Genomic DNA, 21,853 nt, shown 5'->3' on the forward strand with positions numbered 1-21,853 from the left:
TCTACTGATCTGACAGCATCTGAATGGCGATTTTCTCAGTTTTAGAAGTATGACGATAAACTAGAGGGATACTAGATTTATGTAGTCAGAAATGTGTAGTGATTAAAGAACCACTGAGCCCAGAATGGAGAAGTAGCAAAGGTTTAGCAAAAGGTTTAGTTGTATTAACAATACATATACGTACATCTTCTAAAAAATATCAAAAGGGATATAGAAATAAAACTTATAGTATGGATATGGTATGAAGAAAGCAGAAGGAAAACCCTTTGGGTGCACAACAAATTTATGTTGCACAACCTCAACTGGACCCTCCCTGCTGCTAGGCAATCCTACTATACCTCCCTTATCAACTCACCTGCCTATGCTTCTCAGTAGCTCTTTCAAACCTTTTCATCCCTCCTCAAACCTCCCATGGCACCCCCTTGCCCCTACTCTTTCAGCTGAGAACTGTGTCATATATCTTACAGAAAAAATCGAGGTCATTCACTGTGAACTCCCTCTTCTCTCCTTTTTCTCATGTCCTTTCATTCATATGCCTTCATCCCTGTCTCACATGAGAAGTGGCCTTAATCCTTACCAAGGCTAATCCTTCAATTTGCTCAAGTGATGTCATTCCATCCCATTTTCTCCAACATATAGAAAATAAGTGAATGAGTGGGGATGACTGATGGGGTAGTCTGTTTCACTTATTTTCACTCTTTCCCTGCATTCAGGCTCATTTCCTACCACCTACAGTCTACCACCTCATTCAGGCTCATTAACCACCTACAGTGGGAGCCCATGTGTCCCACATCCTGAAAAAACCCTCACTTGATCCTTCCATCCCTGCTAACTATTGTCCTGTATCCCATCTGCCCCCTGTAGCTAAAATCTTCAAAAAGATATCTCTAATAGATGCTTCCACTTTCTCTCCTCTCATTCTCTTCTTAACCCCTTACAATTTGGTGCACTCCACCAAAACTGCTCTCTCTCTGAAGTTACTTCAAACCATAGGTGCACCTCAGGGTTCTCTCCTGGACTTTTTTCTCTTCTCCTTCTACACTATTTCACTTGGTGATTTCATCAGCTACCATGGATTTAATTATCATCTCTATGCTAATGATTCTCAAATCTACCTATCCTGCCCCAGTCTCTCTGATGACCTCCAATCTCACGTCTCCAACTATCTTTCAGACATCTCAAACTGGTAGACGTCTTAAACTCATTATGTCCAAAATGGAATTTGTTATCTTTTCCCTTAAACCTATCCCCAAGTCTCTGAGGCTCACAACCTAGGAATCATCTTGGATTCCTCAGTATCTCTCATCTACCCTCCCCCATGTCCAAGCTGTTGCCTAGGCCTGTTGATTTCACCTTTGCAACATCTCTCAAATTATGTCCCTTCTTTCCTCTGACACTGCCATCACTCTAATGCAGGCCCTTATCATGTCATACCTGGATTATTGCAATAGCCTGCTGGTGGGTCTGCCTGCCTTAAGTATCTCCCTACTCCAATCCATCCCCCATTCAGCCACTAAAATGATTTTCCTAAAGTGCGGGTCTAATCATGTCATTACTCCCCTACCCCCCATTCAATAAACTCCAATGGTTTCCTGTTTTCTTCAGGAACAAATCCAAAATGCTATTTGACATTCAAAGCCATTCGTAACCTAGTCCCCTCCTACCTTTCCAATATTTTTACCCCTTATTCCACAAATGTGTTATTCCAACCAATGACAATGGTGTCCTCGCTGTCACATGAACAAAACACTGGTCATTTTCTCTGATTGTCCACCATGCCTGGAATGCTCTCCCTTCTCTGCTCTGGGTATCTCTGATCTCATTGGCTTTCTTTAAGTCCCAACTAAAATCCCACCTTCTACAGGAAGCTTTCCCTTTGTTGTTGTTGAATCACTTCTGTTGTGTCTGACTCTTTGTAACCTCATTTTGGGGTTTTCTTGGCAAAAATACTGGGGTGGTTTGCCATTTCTTTCTCCAGCTCATTTTACAGATGATGAACTAGGACAAACAGGGTTAAGTAACAGGGTCATATAGCTAGTAAGTGTCTGAGGCCAAATTTGAACTCATGAAGATGAATCTTTCTAATTCCCAACCCAGTGCTCTAACTCCTATTAATTCCAGTTAATTATTTCCTAATTATCCTGTAAAGAGCTTGCCATGCATATATTTGTTTGCATGTTGTATCCCCCGATAGATTGTGAGTTCCTTGAGGGCAGGGACTGTCTTTTGCCTCTTTTTGTACCTGGAGTCCTTAACATAGTGCTGAGCACATGGTAGGCACTTAATAAATGTTTTTAGTTGATTGCAAACTATACTACGGGTGGCAAACTACTGTACTTGGGTCAAATCTGGCCTGCTACCTGCTTCTGTAGGACCTGAGAGATAAGAATTTGGCTTTTTTTTTTTCACATTTTAAAATATAACAAAAAAAATGTACAAACCATTCTTAACTCACAGAAAGCAACCCATGGATTTGCCAAACTCTAAAACTACACTATACAAACCCACTGTTAGTCTACTGAAATTTTTCCATTGTTAATGGTTGTTTAACTTGGTTGGAAGACACTGCTGAAGGTAATCTTAGAGGTTTAATCCCTACATGGGCTAGTTAGTTTTATTGTGTCTCATGGACAGATCTGTCCTTGTAATCTTGGATAAGCAACAACAACTTCTACTGTTATTCAAAAGAGAAAGCTGGTATCCCTTATACATAAATATTTCATCTTACTGGGAAAGACTCAAAGCATATATCTTATAAATTGTAAGACACTAAGACCTTATGGCATTTCCTTATAGTTTACAAATTTTTTACATTTAAAATTATCCATGACATTGATAATAGTAAAAGAAAACAAAGCCAAAGGTAACTGGAACATTAAGACTTAAAAACCGATCCAGAAAAAGTGCATTTTTTACTTACCTGTTAATTTGTTTGGTTCTATTTTATTAAATGCCAAGGGTTTTGCATAGGGTTCTTTTGTTTTTGATTATTTGTCTTTGTTAAAATTATGAAGTCACAACGAAAAATAATATTATACTGAAGATAAGTTTTTCAAAATGGAAAAGAAACTTATTCTATTATTTTGGGGGGAATATTTTAAAAATATTTTAATTTATATATATATATGTATGTATATGTGTGTGCGTGTGTATGTATAATATCAAGTTTTATTGATAATTTTTTATGCCAGTCACTTTTCTATCATTCTTTTTCCTATTATATTCACTTTGAATATAACCTTGTAACATATACTGTACACACACACACATACCCTTTTAAACTCTGAACTTGGGGAAATAGGAATGAATGATAGCTGACTCTGCATGATTTAAGTAAGACACCCACCTGTTGTTACTGTTAGAATTGTAGTATAAGGAGACAATCTGTAAACTATCCCTCTTCTCCTAAGGAGATCAGTTTAGATCCAGGGCAGCCTTGGAAGGGCTATCAGGATACAGGTTCAGGCAAATCTAGGTGTGGGCATCACATTAAATCCAGAGCAGCCACTAAAGGTTTTTGGCCCACCCCGCAAACACACCTTAAACTCTTCCCTTGAGGATGACCAAGGAACTGATTCAAGTGTTCCATCAGCTCTGTGCCTTATCTCTGTTACTATGTTGAATGATCTTTGTTCAACAGTAAAGTATCAACTTTAATTTTAAGGTCCACTTTAATATTTCATCATGGCATAGAGGTCATCTAAGCCTCTTGACAGCTATTGATTGTCACGCAGCTCTAGCTATGGCAAGTTCTACTAAAGCGAGAAAGGCTTTTAGTAAGAGCTCAGTATGTCTGCTATTCAAGAATCAACCTGTGTGAATTTTGAGAAATTCATCACCATCTCATGAAGATCATCTCGTAGGAGGTAGAGGGGTTGTCATCTGTGTTGGCGAAGGAATACTCATATTAAAGAAACTATGAATTCTGTAAATTTCATAGTAAGTATATATTATTATACACATGTATATATACATACATACATACACATACACACATCAGGATTCACAGGTTCATAAAGCTAGTGGAGACCACAGAGATGACCTGGTGACCTCACAGAGTTACAGGAACAGACCTTTAAAGATTATTTACTTTTTCCTTAAAGTGACAAGCCATCCCCTGAATACATTAAAACATGAAGTGATCCTCAAATAGAATGAGGGAACAGGAAATGATAAACTATTTTAGGTTTATAAAAACACTGTCCTGATTTGTGTTCTTTCTCTTCGTTTGACCTTTGACTGAACTACTGCCAAGCAAAGTCTTACAGGGAAGTCTCAGTGAGACAACTGTCCACAAAATTATGGAGAAAAAAGGCATAATTTGGGAATTCTAAGCAAATGAAGAAGGCATTTGCTGGGTAGTATAGTAACTAAAAAATTAACTCAGTACCTAAAATAATCAGTTCTCTGAATATAACCAAAGAGAACTGTTTTCCACATAAATTACTAAAGCAATGCTTCTGTCTCTTTCCTGACCCTCAATCCTAACTAAATAAGGTTCCTAATCTGTTTTTCTTCTTCTGATTAGACAAGTGACAACATTTTTTAAGTTTGTGTCATCATCTATGGATATCTTCCTTGATTATTTTCTTTGGAAATATTAAAACATCATAGCATATATATCATAGCATACACACAGATAAGTATTGTAACATATTTAAGAGACAGAGGAAAAGGGAAAAGAATAAACATTTATGTAGCACCTACTGTGTGCCAAATGCTAAATGATTTTTTTCTTCTTCTTTTTGGTGAGGCGATTGGGGAGGGGGGTTAAGTGATTTGTCCAGGGTCACATAGCTAGTAAGTGTCAAGTGTCTGAGGTCACATTTGAACTCAGGTCCTCCTGATTCTAAGGCCGGAGCTTTATCCATTGTGCCACCTAGCTCCCCCCCCCAAATGCTTTTTTCAGATTTTATCTCACTTAATCCTCACAACAGAGGTAAGTGCTATGATAATCCCCATTTCATGATTGAGAAAACTGAAACAGTGACTTGCCCAGGGTTGGGCGCAGTTAATGTGTCTGCAGCTGAACTGAACTCGGATCTTCTAACTCTAAGATCCTCACTCTATCCAATGCACCACCATCTGCCTCTTCCCTATGACTGAAATTTCTTATCCCACCATTTCTGCTTATCCTATTCCCTTACTCCTTAAAGAATTTACTCCTCCCATTCCTTGAGGATATGAATTATTTCACTCTTTGTTATTTCTATCTCCAGTACCTAGGACAGTACCTGGAATGCAGCAGGTGCTGAATCAATGCTAGTTGATGGTTTCAACCTCATTTTACTTTTTCAGTGTTTTCCTATACTCCTAGCACATCTGCCCCCCCCCCACCTTTTTTTGCTTCTTTGCCTCCCTATTTAGGTGAACATTATGATCAGCTACTTCAATGACATATTTCCTTGATATATGAACTCTGACAATCTTTAATCCTGGGTAATGCACACAATCTGAGTTCTAGCCTGCCCAGTAAGTATTGCTGGAGAAAGTCATGAAATCAAACTTGGGCATATTCAAAAGATGCTGCAAAGGTAAAATCAATAGAACTTAGCAACAGATTGGTTATGGGGGTTGAGAAAGTGAGGAATTGATAATGACACCAAGTTTCTGAGCCTGAACACTAGGAGGATGATAGTACCCTTGACAGTAATAGGGAAATGAGGAAGAGTGGAGGGTTTGGGGGGAAAGATAATGAGTTCAGTTTTGGACATACTGAGTGTAAGATGTCTATGAGACATTCATTTTGAGATGTTCAGTAAGCAACTGGAGTTCTGAGACTAGAGGAGATTAGGGCTGGATAAAGAGATCTGAGAATCATCAGAATAGAGATGATAACTGAATCCATGGGAAGCTGATGAGATTACCAAGTGATCCACCAAGTGGAATAGTTTAGAAGGAGAAGATAACTGGTAGTAATACAGAATCCTTTGGGACACCCATGATTAGCAAATGTGATGTGGGTGAAGATCTAGTAAAGGACACTAAAAAGTAGTCAGAGAGAAATAGGAGAACAAGGATAGAATAGTATAATGAAAACCTAGGGAAAAGTTAGTATTGAGGAGAAGAGAATGATTGACAGTGTCAAAAATTATTGAGAGGTCAGGAAGGATGAGGATGGAGAAAAGAACATAAGATTTGGCAATTAAGAGATCATTGCTGACACTGGAGAGAATAGTTTTGGTTGAATGATGAAGTTGGAAGCCAGACTGTAGAGAGTTAAGAAGAGAGCAAGAGACAAATAAGAGGAGGCACTGGTGATAGAAAAGCAAGAGAGAGGTAGGATGGATGATGGTAGGGGTGGGTGGATCAAGTGAGTTTTTTGAAGATGGGAGATACATGGGCATGTTGGTAGACAGGAGGGAAGCAGCCAGTAGACAGGGTGAGATTTAAGACATGTGAAAGAGTGGGGATGTTAGAGGAGGTTAACTGCTGGGAAAGATGGGATGGAATGGAATCACTTGTGCATATAAAGTGCCACCTCTTCATGTGAAACTGGGGCAAAAGTGAAGTAGTAGAACAAAGAAGAGCTCTCAGTGAATGGTCTTGGTTTTTTTTGAGTGAAATATGAAGCAAGTTTTACAGCTGAGAAGAAGGGAAAGCAAGTTATGGGACACTCGAAGAATAAGAAGACTTAAAAAAACCCCTGTGGTGAGTGGGATAGGGAGTCAATTAGGGAAGTGTAAAAGGATTGCTTTGTTCTAGTGAGGGCCCAGTTGGGATTCCATAACATCAATTTGTAGTGAATCCAGTCAGTATGGTTTTGTGATTTTCTCTAGCTTCATTTGGTAGCATGTGAGCAAGAGTGAAGGCAGTAGATGATTAATACAGAGCTAAAGTTTGGCAGGGAAAGATCTTTAACAGGAGATGAGGATTGGAGAGAAGAGGACAGTGCAGAGTTGAACTGGTTGGTTCATCAAGGGATGGAGACAGAGAAGGGAGGAGAATGTTATCAGTGTAGGAATTATGGCCTGGAAAAGAACGAAGGGGTCAAGAGATTGGAGTTCACAGTGAGGATGAAGAATAAAGCTTGGTGTTGCAAGGCAGAAGGAGACATGGAATGGCATCAGATTGTGATGAGATAAAGGAATTTCAGAGTTCAGTAACAAGAAAGTGGTGCATTGGAGGTGATGGCAAGATCAAAGGTATGATGATCTCTGCGTGTGGATGATGTGGGGTGGAAGAGTAGGTAATGGTAAACAAGCTAGTTGAGAAATGGAGAGGAAAGGGGGTTTGAGGAAGTTTCAGTATGTATATTGAAGTCCCCTAGTAGGAGGGCAGGAGTTGGGGAACAGAGAAAGACTGTGACCAAGGCACTGAACTCATTGAGGAAAGAAGTGAGTCATCCTGGACGTCTATAGACAAATAGCTACCAGAGTTTTGATTGAGGGGTAGATATGGATTGAGTGAACACCAAAGGAGGAGAGGTTACCGAGTGATGGTGAGAGAGGATGAACTTGGAATTGGCAATGAAGAACAAAGAATATTTTAATTCCCTCACCTTGATGGGGGGCGGGGGTGTGCAACCAGTAGTGGAAGGAGTGGCCACAGAGGCTGTATTATTAGAAGGAAGTCAAAAAATGAAAGGAGTGAGAAACAAAAATATTTATGATGAAAGTAAATATGTTACCTATGGAGTAAATGTTCAGAGAGCACAGTGGAGAGAGTGGGTAGCTTTACAGCAGAACACTGTGGCTTTAGGGGTTGAGTTGAAGGGGCAGGGAACAAAGAAGTGGGCACTGAGGAACAGAGAATGGGGTTTGAATAATGATATCTAAGAGTTCAGAATCACTGGGATGGAAAGAATATGACCGAACGGGAGTTTGTGAAGCATTCACAAATGAATCCAAGTGGGTTATCAACATTACTAGGAGAAAGGCCTCAGAGTGGAGTCTTCTCGGGATGTCAGGTAGCTCAGGAGAGGGAACCAGTGCGGGGAGCTGGTAGAATAGTTTTTCTCTCCTTTCCTTGCAGGTTAAGGCAAGTCAGAAGTTAGCAGATGGAGGAAGCGGGATGGAATGGCATCTCTGTTGTCTGCAAGCAAGAAGCAGCCAGCCTAGGAGAGTGTCACGATGGAATAGCATCTCTCTCTGATCCCCTGCAGGCAAGAGGCCTGCCCAGGAGACTTACATGCTCTATCTCCCTGCAAGCTGGAAGAGGCCAGACTAGAAGACTGACAGGATGGAATGGCATCTCTCTTCCCCTGAAAGCAAAACATCTCCATTTTCTTTAATATGTCTGAGTTCCCTCTCCATCCTGTTCATCCTTCAGCTTGTCCTTTAAAACATAGGTAGACCATTCTCATAAGGATTTTTTGGACAGAAGCAGTAGTCTCAACTCTTCACCCATTTATTTCCTATTATAGATTTCTGGGCACCTCCTCAAGTAAGTTTCTTCTACATTATGCTTGAAGTCCTTCATGGTATTTAGTTTTACAATTTTATTTGGACTTCACAAATGGATAAACTGAGGCTCAGAGAGATGGAATGATCTGCCCACAGGGTTTATTCAATGTCTTTTAGGGACACTTTGGGGAAAGGGGTATATTTTCAGGGAGTTAGGCAGCTCGGGAGCGGAGATCAGTGGGGAACATTGATGCAATGGTGTTTCTCTCCCTTCCCTGCAGGCCAAGGAAAGTGTTAAGAAGAGCAGCATGAATAGTGCCTCTGTCCCTTGTAGCCAGGTAGGGGCCAGCCTAGGAGATGACTAATTTCATTTATTTGCATTACATTTAAGTACATTCCCCATAACAACTATCACAAATATTTTACTTTCTCCTTAACTCATTCCCACCTAAACCTTCTCAACACAGTACATGAAAATACAAAAATTTCTTATTATCTTCATCTTTTCTTCATTCCCTCCTTGCCAAGCCTAACTCCTCAATCCTAACCTCTCCTGCCTCCTCCTAGGCCTTGCGCCATCAGTCATTCCTCCCCATCTCCACTTCTCTTTAATCTTCAATCTGTTCCAGGAGAGATAGAAGACTTTTCTACTCTGCCTACAAAAGTCCTGTCTATCCTAAAAAATTTGTCAACCCTCTTATCTCCTTAAACTACTTCCTTCCTTTCATGGTGAAACTTTTTGAAACAATAACCTATACTCACTGCTTTAGTACACATTTTTTCTATCCAATTTGGCTTCTTTCTCTAACACTTGACTGAAAATTTTCTCAATAATTGTTGAAATCCTAACCATCTTTCAAGGCACAGCACAAATCTTACCTACTCAACTGAAGATTTCCCAGATTCCTTTCAGCCAGAAGTGATCACTAACTCTTGCTAACCTCTAAAGTACTTACCACACTCTGCTTTATGTTATAGTTATTTGTGTACATTTTTAAAAAAAACTCATCTGATAGGCCATAGGCTCCTTGTGGATAGGAATGAAGTCTTATTTATCCTTAGAACCTTTACCAATTAGCATAGCAGGTGCTCTATTGAAGTGTGTTGAAAGGATAGAGTAAGAGACACCATGGTCTATTAAAAGGACACTGACCCAAAGTTATAATACCTGGAGTCTAAGTTCTATCATTTATTAGCTGTGTAGTTTGGGGCAAGTCACTTTCCCTTGTCTAGCTTCATTTTCCTCATTTCCTAAATGGCTATAATTATATCTGACCTATCTACCTCATAAGGTTATTATAGTACAGCACAGTGGAAAACAGCACCAAATGCCTAACTAGAAGATCTGGCTTTGAAACTTTATTACCACCTGTGTGACCCTCAGCAAGTCATTGAACCTCTCTCTATATAAAGTTCCTCATCTGTGAAATGAGAGGATTGGACAAGATGATCTCTAAGGGGGTTTCTAGTTTTTATTCTATGATCCTAAGATCAAATGACAAAATTATGCAAAAATACTATAAAGCAGTATACAATAAGATATTATTGTTATTATTTTATTGACTAGTATAACATCATCAATTATTATAGTATTAAAATAATGACATTTTTTCTACGATTAGTCACAGATTTGCTTTATTTAGGTCAGGAATTGAAATTGGATGCTAAAGCCTATCCGTTTGGAAGACAACAATTGTCTTGTATACGTTTTAACAACACTTATCAAAAGTGCTAGCATTTTACCAGAACACCAAACAGCAATACAAGAAACTCCTCTGGATTCCCCAGGGGCACTTGAGGTCCCAGAGGAGTAACAAATGAAGAGTTTAGGCAAACATTACCCCCAGAAGGTTACAAGTATGGTTCCAGCTGTGATTGAAAGAAACAAAGCCTTCTCGGTTGTCTAAGAACCTATTCAGGGAGGCAGGCAGTGAATGGAAAAGAAAGGCTTAAGAACTCTGGGGTATTCAGGGTGCTGTAGGCCAGCAGGATGAAGAAAATAAACAGAACTGAACACGATAAAAAAAAAATCTACTCTTTTTGTTTGGAAGATAGCAAGGGGCTCTAAATCTGTCTTCTTTACAGCTTACACACACCCTTTGGTTCAAGCTTTCCAGTGGTGATGAGATCAAGTTCCCCTATGCCCATCTATGAATATATAAAGTGCTATATAAATGCTAACTATACATCTGCAAAAATTTTGCATTTTTTTCTTCTTACCTTTAAATCAAAAACACTATTCAGAGCCTAATTAAAAGGTCAAGAAAACAACACTGGGCAACCAGTATTAAACAGACATCAATACTAAAGCTAACATTTAATTTATTTTCTAATGATGTAAATATATCACATAAATGTGTATTATATACATATCTGTTATATTTACATGTGCGAGAAAGGAAGGCCAATTTTAGATGGAAAACTATTCAACTAAACAAGCATTTATTAAGTACCTACTTTGTGCAAGTCACTATACATGTAGTAGGTGCTTGAGCACAAACTCTGTGCCTTATAATTGACTAATAAAGTTAGTTCTAGCGGTGGTGTGCTGCAGTATATTTGCTTGTTTGTCTTTGTGCACTCTTCCACCTCCTGCTTTCCTTCTGTGACTTCTGACGCCATCTTTCAACTCTGCATTTTCAACTTCATACTTAGCCCTGCAACTGAAGTCTCTCATCTTAGAATACAGAAATGACAATTAAGCTCATGAATTAAATGTTATTTGCTCCTCTGTTGGTTATAAAAGAAAACAAAAAGGTGCACCAAGGTAAAGCCCCTTCCTTAAGGCCACAAAGTGGACTTTTTCCCCCCCCACAGAGGATCTATGAGCTTTGGGTTTCCCTTAAAAAGCTTTTATCAGTTGACTATTTTTTCTTTCAAAAGCTCTATGCTGAGCTGATTAGAAATTGTAAGAATTTGTGACTTTAATATATTTCTACAATGTCTCTTCTTTGAAGAAATAAAACTAAACCATCTTGTTGGCATCCAGATCTTTTAAAAACTAGTCTTCATTAAGCCAGCAATGACTTTACTTCAAATATAGCAAATATGAACAAAACAAACCCCCAAAGCTTTATGCAATGCTGTTTCTACCTATTTTAATTAGGAAAAAATCTGATAGTATTCTTCAGAAATTCTGCATTCCATATTAAAAACATGTATGGGGGCTGTCTTGAAAGGCAAAGAGGATGTCTCAAAAGGACACATTCAAAATGAAAATAGCCTGTTCTTTCTGTTGTTTGCTGTGCTTCTTTTAACTTCAAGTGCTTTCCTTTGACTGATCTTTGTGAACTCTAAAGCTAAATAGATTCTGTCCCAGCCTTTACCATGACAGCTCTCTTCCACAGTGCATTTTCTCATACCATCCGCGGTAGGCAACGAGCCTGCCTGTCTGAGCTGTATAGGAAAAGGGCAATTAAATCTGGTTTTGCATTTCTGTGTTAAGGGCATGGTTTAAAGGCTTTCCTTTGGAGAGGTTTTTGACATTCTTTCCACAGACATTCTTTAACATCTGCCAGGGCATTCTAGTGATGGTTCTCATAGCCTTAAAATAGAGACAATCTCTCTGACTAGGTCTTTGATATAAATATATTAAATAATACAAAGCCGACTAAACACAAGGCAGGGATTGAACCACAGTATCCACAGAGAATGCTGTGAAAAATTCTGACTTTGCTAAGCAAATTAGCTGTCTTGCTGCAATCATGTGCCTTGAGGTTTTCAAAATAGTTCTTTTGAAACCATTAACCTTCAATGTTTTCGTCCCAATGCCTTAATATAGTAGCGTTAAAGATCTTCTATGGTTTTCTCACCATTTCCTATTTTAAATTTGAAGACTTCGCATTTGCCAATCTTTCTTTTACTTTTAAAATAAAAGAACAAAAATAAAAGGCCATTCATTAGGTCTAATTAACAATATGAATGCTTTTTGTAGTTATTCTTACTGCTGCTCAATAATCATGTAAATCTACATATACAAACAGTAGTCACACATATTTATTTTTTATTAAATGAATTACCTGGAGGCTGCTCTATTTCCTCTTCTTTAAAATGAGGGTGTTGGACTCTGATCTCTCCAGACTGATTATATTGTATTCTCTATTCTATTAAATACATACATGAATGCATAAATAGAGAGCTTTACCCAAATACTAGCAAAAAGAAAATCTCTTCATGAAAGGTTTAGTTTATCTAATTACATCAGTTTACAACACAAATATTCATTTAACCACCCTCTGTCCTACACAAGCATAATGTAACTTTATTTTCTCTTTTAATTTTAAAATCTTAGGAGCACAGAGATAAAAAGTACCTTAGAGTTCATTTGGTTCAACCCTTCATTTTACAAATGAAGAAACTGAGGCTGTGAGAGATTAAGTGACTTATCTATGGTCAGAGTTAGTAAGTGGTAGAGGCAGAATTTGAACTGAGTTTGAAACTTCATAACCTCAAACAAGACACTTAAACTTCTTGGGCCTCAGAACTTTTATTGTAAAATTAAGAGATCAGACTACATGATTTTTAAGGCCCTCCCTAAATCTTATGATCCCTAAGTTGAATCAATCAACAAACATTTCTTAAGCACCTGCCTTATACCAGATACTTAGCTAGACAATGGAGACAAAAAGCAAACAGTTCCTGTCCTTTAGTTTAATTTGATAGAAGCAGACAACTAAGCTTATTTTACATATAATATGCATATACACATATGTAAACACACCCACTCTCTCTCTCTCTCTCACACACACACACACACACACACACACAGTAATTTTGTGGGAAAGGCTGGGGCATTAGGCAAGAAAGGCTTCATGTAGATGAAGGTGGTACTTGAGCTGACTTTTAGAGGAAACAAAGGAAGATGAGAGGCAAAGACAAGGAAGGAAGGTACCTCAAGCATGTGTGGTAGGCAATCCAAAGTCTTGGAGAAAGAAGATGGAGTGTTTTATGTGAGGAACATCAAGAACATCGGCTTAGTGGAATTGCATGGCGGAGGAGGGAAGTGAGGTATAATAAGGCCAGATTGTGAAGTGCTTTAAATGTCAGACAGAGAAGTTTATTGAGGATAGTAGAGGAAGCAGGGAACCACCGTGGCTTATCTGTTAGGGTAGTGACGCAGTCAGACATGCACTTGAGGAAAATTCCTCTGGCAGCTGTGTGGAGGATGTATCTGACAAGGGAGAGATGAGGGAGAAAGACAAAAAAAAGAGGTGACTGCAATAATCCAGATGAGAGGTGATGAAGACCTGGATGAAAACAGTGGCCAAGAGGGTAGAGATGACAACATTTGGAAATTGATTGGTATGTGCTGAGAGGGAGAGTGAAGTCAAGGATATCGCTGATGTTAGGAACTTGAGTGACTAGAAGAATGATGGGCCTCTCAAGAGAAAAAGGAAAGTTCAGAAGGATAAAGACAGAATGGAGTCACAGGATCGTTTACACGGAGCTGGAAGCGACCGTAGACCAATCCTCTCACTTTATATGTGAAGAGACCTGCAGTGTCCCACAGAGAGTAAGTAAACCGCAGAGGAGGGCTTGAACCGACCTCTTCCGACTTCAAATTCAATGCTCTTTCCACTATGCCTCTTCATCTAAAGTAAGAAGAGAGTAGACATGACCAGGCATTTGAGATAAGTTGATTATTGTAATTAAAAATTGAAATTCATAGTAAGTTTCCCAGTAAGCTAAGGCAAGAAAGAAAACATATCATGTTAAATAGCTTTAATCTCTGATATAAGGCACATATATGCTGATTTTGCTTTTGTACTATCTCCTGAACACACTCCCTTCTCTCCTCTGACACAGCTACCACTACTGCTAGCCTGGTGGGTCTGCTTACCTCAAGTCTCTCTGCATTCTGATCCATTCACCATTCAGCTATTAAAGCGCTTTTCCTAAAACTGAGGTCTGATCACGTCAGACCTCCCCCCCCCCCCCCCCCCCCCCCCCCCCCCAACTCAATGAACTTCAGTGGCTCCCAACTGCCTTGTAGCAAATACAAAATGCTCTTGGCATTCAAAGCCATTCATAACCTAGCCTCTTTATTACTTTCTAGTCCTCTTACACGTAACTCCCCAACATGTACTCTTTGATCCACTGACATTGGACTCCTGGCTGTGCTGTGAACAAGACAGTCCATCTCTTGGCTCCAGTTGTTTGCTCTGGCTATCTCATGGGCAGGAATGCTCTCCTTCCTCTGCTCCAACTATTGGATTCCTTTCAGATGCAATTAAAATCCCACCTTCTACAGGAAGGTTTCCCTAACCCCTTGCTGGAAATAACCTCTGGTGCCCAAATAGGCACAGTAGACAGACTTAGGATGAGTGAAGCAATGAAACCTTTAATATACTTCCCGCAGGAAGCTGGTGTGGTACTCGAGAGGAGCACACCCCCTACAGAAGCAAGAACAAACCTTATATTAATTAATATTAATGATATTCCAAGCTGCAAGTCCCTAGCTGACTTTCACAGGTAGAAGTCAGCACAGGTCACAGACTTCCCGAATTGCCCACCGCCTGTTCCCCTAGCTAAGTTTCAAGCATGCTCACTCTAAGTAAAGCTTAACCTTTGTCCTCCTTTCCAGCCTCTTTAATCAAACAACCAGTTTCAGCTGGTCCTTCAAGATCCTGACCCTTTCCTCTCTATTTCCTTATATGGAAACATAATCCTTCCTTACTTCTTACACCCTCTTAATTCCAGCGCCTTCCCTCTAGTAATTACTTTCCATTTAGCTTGTCCAGGGAGCTTGCTTTGTATATATCTGTTTGTATGTTGCCTCCCCCATTAGATTGTGAGATGGTTGAGGGCAGGGACTGTCTTTTGCCTCTTTCTTCAACCCCAGAATTTAGCACAGTGCTTGGTACGTAGTAGGTACTTAATAAGTGTTTAATTTATTGAACTGAATTGGGAGAAGAAAAGACTTTACCTCTAAATCTAATCAAAAAGACCTTAAGCTGAATAGGAACTGTTCACAAATAAAATCAAACATAGCACTAAAAGAAAGAGTTGAGTAAAAAAATTTGCATTAAATGTCACCTACAAAATCCAAAATATACAGGGAACCGGTTCAAATATAACACCATGAACCATACCTCAATTGATAAAAGCTCAAAGGATAAACAAAAGTTTTCATAAGATGATTCAAAAACTATAAAAATGACCAGAGGAAAAAAAAGGGGAGTCAGACATAATTACCTCTAAGTTCCTTCCTGTTCTAATTCTATTATGTTGTGAAAAGTCATTAGTTATTCCTTGTCAACTAAGAAGGAGCACTATAGGGACTTGTCCAAGGGACCTTTGGTTGGCCCCATGCTGCTTAATATCTTTTGACAATGACAGGTTTATAAAATCTACAGATGATACAAAACTACCTGTTTAATTAACGAACTTGTATTCTGCTGGATATATGATTACTTTGTTTTAATTTGAAATTGTAAAGAGAAATTTACAGAATACTGTTAAAAAATTTTTTGGCTTAATAAAATTTATATGAAAATACACATTTCATACAATCAAAGCATCATAACTAGGAGAGATGTGGGGGTTTGAAATTAATATGCATGGAAACAATTTCTTCATATTTCTATGAAGAGATAATGGAAAAGTAAAACTATCCTAACAGTTTCAAAGTTTAATTGATCATTGGTCTTTAAAAATATTCACAACCCCATAGCAGTGACTTACACAAACAGGAAAATTGTATTTACTGTTATCAAAGATGTTGGTATTAAAGATAAAATTCAATTTAGGGATAGCTAAGTGGTGCTCAATAGATAGAAGGCTAGTCTAGAGTCAGGAAGTCTTGAGTTCAAATGTGGCCTTAGATACTTACTAGCTGTGACCCTGAGCAAGTCACTTAACCTGTCAGTCAATAAGCATTTTATTTTTTTTTTGGTTTTTGTTTGGGCAATGGGGTTAAGTGACTTGCCCAGGGTCACACAGCTAGTAGATGTTATGTGTTTGAGGCTGGATTTGAACTCGGGTCCTCCTGAATCCAGGGCCAGTGCTCTATCCACTGTGCCACCCAGCTGCCCCAATAAGCATTTATTAAGTGCCTACTTTATTAAGTGGAGTTGTGCAAGGATATATGTGCCAAATCCTATGCTAAGTGATGGGGATACAAATAAAGGCAAATGACAGTCTGTGCACTCAAGAAACTCACAGTCTAATGGGACAGACAAGAAGCAAACAAGCATATACAAGTGGGCTATGTACAAGATAAAGAGAAAATAACTGAAAGACGACAAGCACTAGAATTAAGCAGGGTTGGGAAAGGCTTCCTATAGAGGATGAGATTTTAGTTGAGACTTGAAAGAAAGAAGGGAAGGTAGGAGGTGAAAATGAGGAGGAAGGGTATTCCAGGCATGGAAGGCAGCCAGAGAAAGTACCACAGCTGAAAGATGCCATTTCTTTGAGGAAAAGCAAGGAAGCCAGTGTTGTTGGATCAAAGAGGTATAAGGTGTAAGAAGTCTGGAAAAGTGGGGGTGGTGCTAGATTATGAGAGGCTTTGAATGCCAAATAGAGGATTTGGTTTTTGATCCTACAGGTAACAGGGAGCTACTGGAGTTAATTGAAGTGGGGGCCAGATGACAAGGTCAGACCTGATCTTTTTCGTTGCCTGAATGAAGAATGATGGACTGGAGTAGATGGAGACTTAAGACAGGTAGATCTATTTTAAGTCTATTTCAATAGTCCAAGCATGAGGTGATGAGGGCCTGTAGCAGGGTGGTAGCAATATCAGAGGAGAGAATGAGGCACATTTGAGAGATGCTGCAAAGAGCAACAGATTGGACTGGGTGGGTGGGTGGAGTTCAGGGGGAAGAGGATGGTAGTGAGATAGTGAGGAATCCAGGATGACATGCAGTTTGTGAGTGTGAGGACCCGGGAGGGGATAGTGATGCCCTCAACAGAAATATGGAAGTTTGGACGAGGGAAGGGTTTAAACGAAAACATAATGAGTTCAGTTTTGGTCATGCTGAGTTTAAGATGTCTACTAGACATTCCATTTGAGATGTCTGAAAGGCAGTTGGAAATGTGAGACTGGGGAGGTCAGCAGAGAGGGCAGGACAGGTAGATTTGAGAATCATTAGTATAGAGATGGTAATAAAACCCTTGATGAGATTATCAAGGGAAGTAGAATAGAACCTTGTGGGGCTCTGTGACTTGAATGAGGATTCAGCAAATGAGACCAAAATGTAACAGTCTGATAGGCAGGAGGAGAGCTAGGGGAGACTAGTGTCCTGAAAATCTACAGAGAAGAGGGTGATTATTCATGCCAAGGGCTACAAAGAGGTCAAGAAGAATGAGGATTAAGAAAAGGACATTGGATTAGTCAATTAGGAGAACATTAGTATCTCTGAGCAGTTTCAGTGGAATGATGAAGTACAAAACTGGAGAGTAAGGAGTTAAGAAGAGTGAAAGGATAGAAAATAGATGGCCTTCTAAAGGAGTGGAGTCGCAAAAGACACAGATATGTTCATAGGCAGAAGGGAATGAACCAGCAAATAGGACAAGACTGAAGATAAATGAGAAAGTGAGGATGAAAGAGGGGGCAATCTGATGGAGATGGGATGGAATGGGATTGCTTGTGTAGGTAGAGGGATTTGCATTGGTAAGAAGTAGGGCCACCTTTGTGTGAGACAAGTGAAGGAGGAGATAATGGCCAAAAAAAAAAAAATCTGATATGAGATCAAAAAGAGGAAGCTCACACAGCAAAGGGCCTCAAATTTTTTTTTTTTTTGGCAAAAATATGAGGCAAGTTCTCAACTGGGAGGGTGGTAAGATGGAGAACCATGGGAAGTTTAAGAAGGGATGAAAAGGTTTGGAAGAGTCACTATGAAGAATACGATAGTGAGTTGGTAATGGAGGTGTAGAAGGATTGCCTAGCAGCAACGAGGGTCCAGGTGAAGTGGTGTACCATTTGTAGTTGACCCATTCAAAATGGTTGTGTGATTTTCTTCAACTTCGTTCAGCAACACATGTGTAGGAATGATGGTGGCAAATGGTGGCAGTGATCCAAGGCTAAGGCTTAGCAGGGAGCAAGCAGTGACATGATGAGGGGGCCGGGGACTTAAGAGAAGAGGACAGTATAGAACTGGGTTCATCAAGGGGTCAACATGAGGAAAAGAAGAGAAAGTGGCTAGTGGAGTGGCTTGGAAGACTACGGGACTGGAAGTCAAGTTGTGGGTGAAGAGGAGGGTTTGGTAAAGAAAGACAGAGACAGCCAATAGATTATGGTCAAATCAGGAGATTTTGAAATTCTTGAACAGGGAGGTGGTACATCTGTGAGTAAGGGCAAGATATGACTATCTTTGTGTATGGCTGAGGTGGAATGAAGGAATAGGTCATTGGTTAGCTTCCTCAACTGTAGGATTAGAATAATAAAAGCACCTACCTCTAGGGTTGTTTTGAGAATCAAATGAGAAGATATTTGTAAAGAACTCAGCATAGCACAAGTTAAGCACAATATGTGCTTATTGCATCCATCCAATTTCTGAACTTAAATTCTAGTCTCTTAATGGCAGGCCACAGCTAGCCCATTACTGATTCAGTAAGCATTAGTGAGTATTATGATCCCTTCCTTAGTGAAATCACTCATGATCAAAAGTTTATTAAGTAGAAACAATCTACCTATCACCATTACTTTTAACCAAGTAGCAATGCACTATCACAGACAGCTGATAGTTCCAAAGAAAAACCTAAAGAAAAGTCTTATATAAAACACATTAATGTATTTCAGGAAGCAAAAACTTTCTGAACTCTCAAAATTTTATATCATGTGCTGGGGATACAAGTACAATGGAATAAAATAATCCCTACTTACATAGAGCTTACATTCTAATGCAGGGATGGGGAAAGACAGCAAATACATAAATATACAGATGACAAAAATCAAGTGACTATACAGTTATCTATAGCAGTTAAATATAAGGTACTTTGGAGGGGAGGACACTAGTATGGGGGGGCGGGGAATCAGGAAAGGCTTCACCCCAAAGATGGTGTCTAAATTCCATCTTAAAAGAAAGTGACTCAGTGAGATGGAGGTAAAGAGGGAGTGCATTCCAAGAAAGTGGAATGGCTACAGCAAAAACACAAAGATGGGATATGACATTTATAATACAGTTGCAGTCAGAAAAGTTGGCTGATAGCTGGATATATGTTAATGAACATCCTGGGGAAGAAATACAAAGGAAGAAATATTTTAAAAACTTAAAACTGTAATATGACTTTTGGGATACTCTGTGTGGGGCAAAAAAGCTGAATCCTGAAGGATGAGTAGGAATTCAAAGATGGGCAGGGAAGGTATTCAAGGGAAAGGCATTAAAGACGGAGTAGACAACGTGAATGAAAGAACAGAAGCAAGAAAACAATCAAAGTATTCAGAAAGCGGCAAGTAGTCTGGTTTGGCTGAAATATAGTTAGTTATAAGAAAGAGAATGAGAATGGTAGGAGATACTTTTGTTGGAGTATTGGGAAGAGAGGCTGGAGTCAAATTGTAGAGGGCTTTGAATGTGATGCTTAAGAATTTGGACTTTATTATATAAAGCAACAGAGAACTCCTTAAGACAATAATATAAAAAGTCATAAGTGCTACTGAAATTCAAATACAACAAGAAACGAAGTTAGATGAATATCAGTTTGTAAAGTCATGGTTCTATGGAACGACAATAAACAAAAAAAAATTATAGTGAGTGTACACCATAGCAAACATACAAAGATTTTTTTATTAATAATAAAAGAGGTGAAATCATTGAATATAACTTACTAGGACACAACATGGTCCACTGATGTAGACAGGAAAGCGGAAAAATAAAGTCAAAAAATATAGCACATGCTTAGAGAGATAAGCTATGGAATTCTGGAACCAAAGTTTCCAGATCAAAACATTTTTAAAATCTCTAGACTAATATAAAAGTATCCAGGTAAAAGAAGTATATGACAGAACAATAAATAAAAAGAATTTAAATAATACAGTCTCAAAAAAAAATAATTGAATAAATCATAAATGAACTCTCAAAGAAAACAACAAAACCCCCTGGGACTATATGGATTTGCAAGTGAATATTCAAAGACAATTCCAATATTGTATAATCTGTTCACAAAAATAGAGGAACGGGTTATAACAAATTCACTCTGATACAAATATAGTCTTGATAACTAAATCAGAGAAAGTAAAAGCAGAGAAAAGAAGTCATAGTCAAATATCCCTAATAAACATTGATGCAAAAACAAATTAAATAAAATATTAACAAAGAGTTTACAATAACATATCCAAAGATTATACAGTATGCCCAGGTTGGATTTATACCAGGAATAAAAGGTTGGTTCAATATTAGAAAAACCCATAAGCACAAAATATCACATTAATACCAAGAACAACAAAAATTATGATTATATCAATAGATGCAGAAAAATATTTTGATAAAACCCACTACTGGTAAAAACACTAGAAAACAAGCAAAAATGGACTTTTTAAGATCTATCTAAAACCAAGAGCCAGCATGTAATGGGGATAAACTAGAGGTCTTAACAATGAGATCTGGGATACAGTAGAGGTTTTAACAATGAGATCAGTATTGTAAAAATTCTTTCCCAATTTTCTACTTTCCTTCTAATCTTAGTTGAAGTTAGTTCTAATCTTAATCTCTCTGATAAGGGCCTCATTTCTTAAATATATAGAGAATTAAGTCAAATTTATAAGAATACAAGTCATTCCCCAATTGCTAAATGGTCAAAGGATATGAACAGGCAGTTCTCAGATGAAGAAATTAAAGCCATCTACAGTCATATGAAAAAATGCTCTAAATCACTATTGATTAGAGAAATGCAAATCAAAACAACTCTGAGGTAACATATCACACTTACCAGATTGGTCAAGATGACAAAACAAGAAAATGATAAATGCTGGAGAAGATGTGGGAAAATTGGAACACTAATACATTGTTGGTGGAGTCGTGAAATGATCCAACCATTTTGGAGAGCAATTTGGAACGATACCCAAAGGGCTATAAAAATGTGCATATCCTTTGACCCAGCAATAGCACTTCTAGGGCTATATCCCAAAGAGATCATACAAATGGGAAAAGGTCCCACACATACAAAAATATTCATAGCAGCTCTTTTTGTGGTGGCTAAGAATTGGAAATTGAGAAGATGCCCATCAATTGGGGAATGGCTGAGCAAGTTGTAGTATATGAATGTAATGGAATATGCTATTGTGCTATAAGAAATGATGAACAGGCTGACTTTAGAAAAATCTGGAAAGACTTGTATGGTCTGATGCTGAGTGAAGTGAGCAGAACTAAGAGAATGTTGTACACAATAACGGCCATGCTGTGTGATGACTAATATTGATAAACTTAACCCTTCCCAGCAATACAAGGATCTAAGACATCTCCAAAGGTCTCGTGATGGAAAATGCTATCCACATCCAAAGAAAGAAATATGGAATTTGAATGCAGATTGAAGCACACTATTTGCTATATTTTTTTTTCTCTTCTGTTTTGTTT

The 21,853-nt window shown here is 38.6% G+C and overlaps 1 protein-coding gene across 1 annotated transcript in view; it reads right to left on the reverse strand.

The window, feature by feature from the left end:
* The window catches only part of LOC114054064 (28S ribosomal protein S28, mitochondrial-like), a 171,482-nt gene that overhangs the window by 9,132 nt on the left and 140,497 nt on the right, over window positions 1-21,853 (reverse strand). The window lies entirely within an intron of this gene.

The sequence above is a fragment of the Vombatus ursinus genome, unplaced genomic scaffold, assembly GCF_900497805.2.
Source record: "Vombatus ursinus unplaced genomic scaffold, bare-nosed wombat genome assembly UNPS02014812.1, whole genome shotgun sequence".
In the NCBI taxonomy this organism is placed as follows: domain Eukaryota; kingdom Metazoa; phylum Chordata; class Mammalia; order Diprotodontia; family Vombatidae; genus Vombatus; species Vombatus ursinus.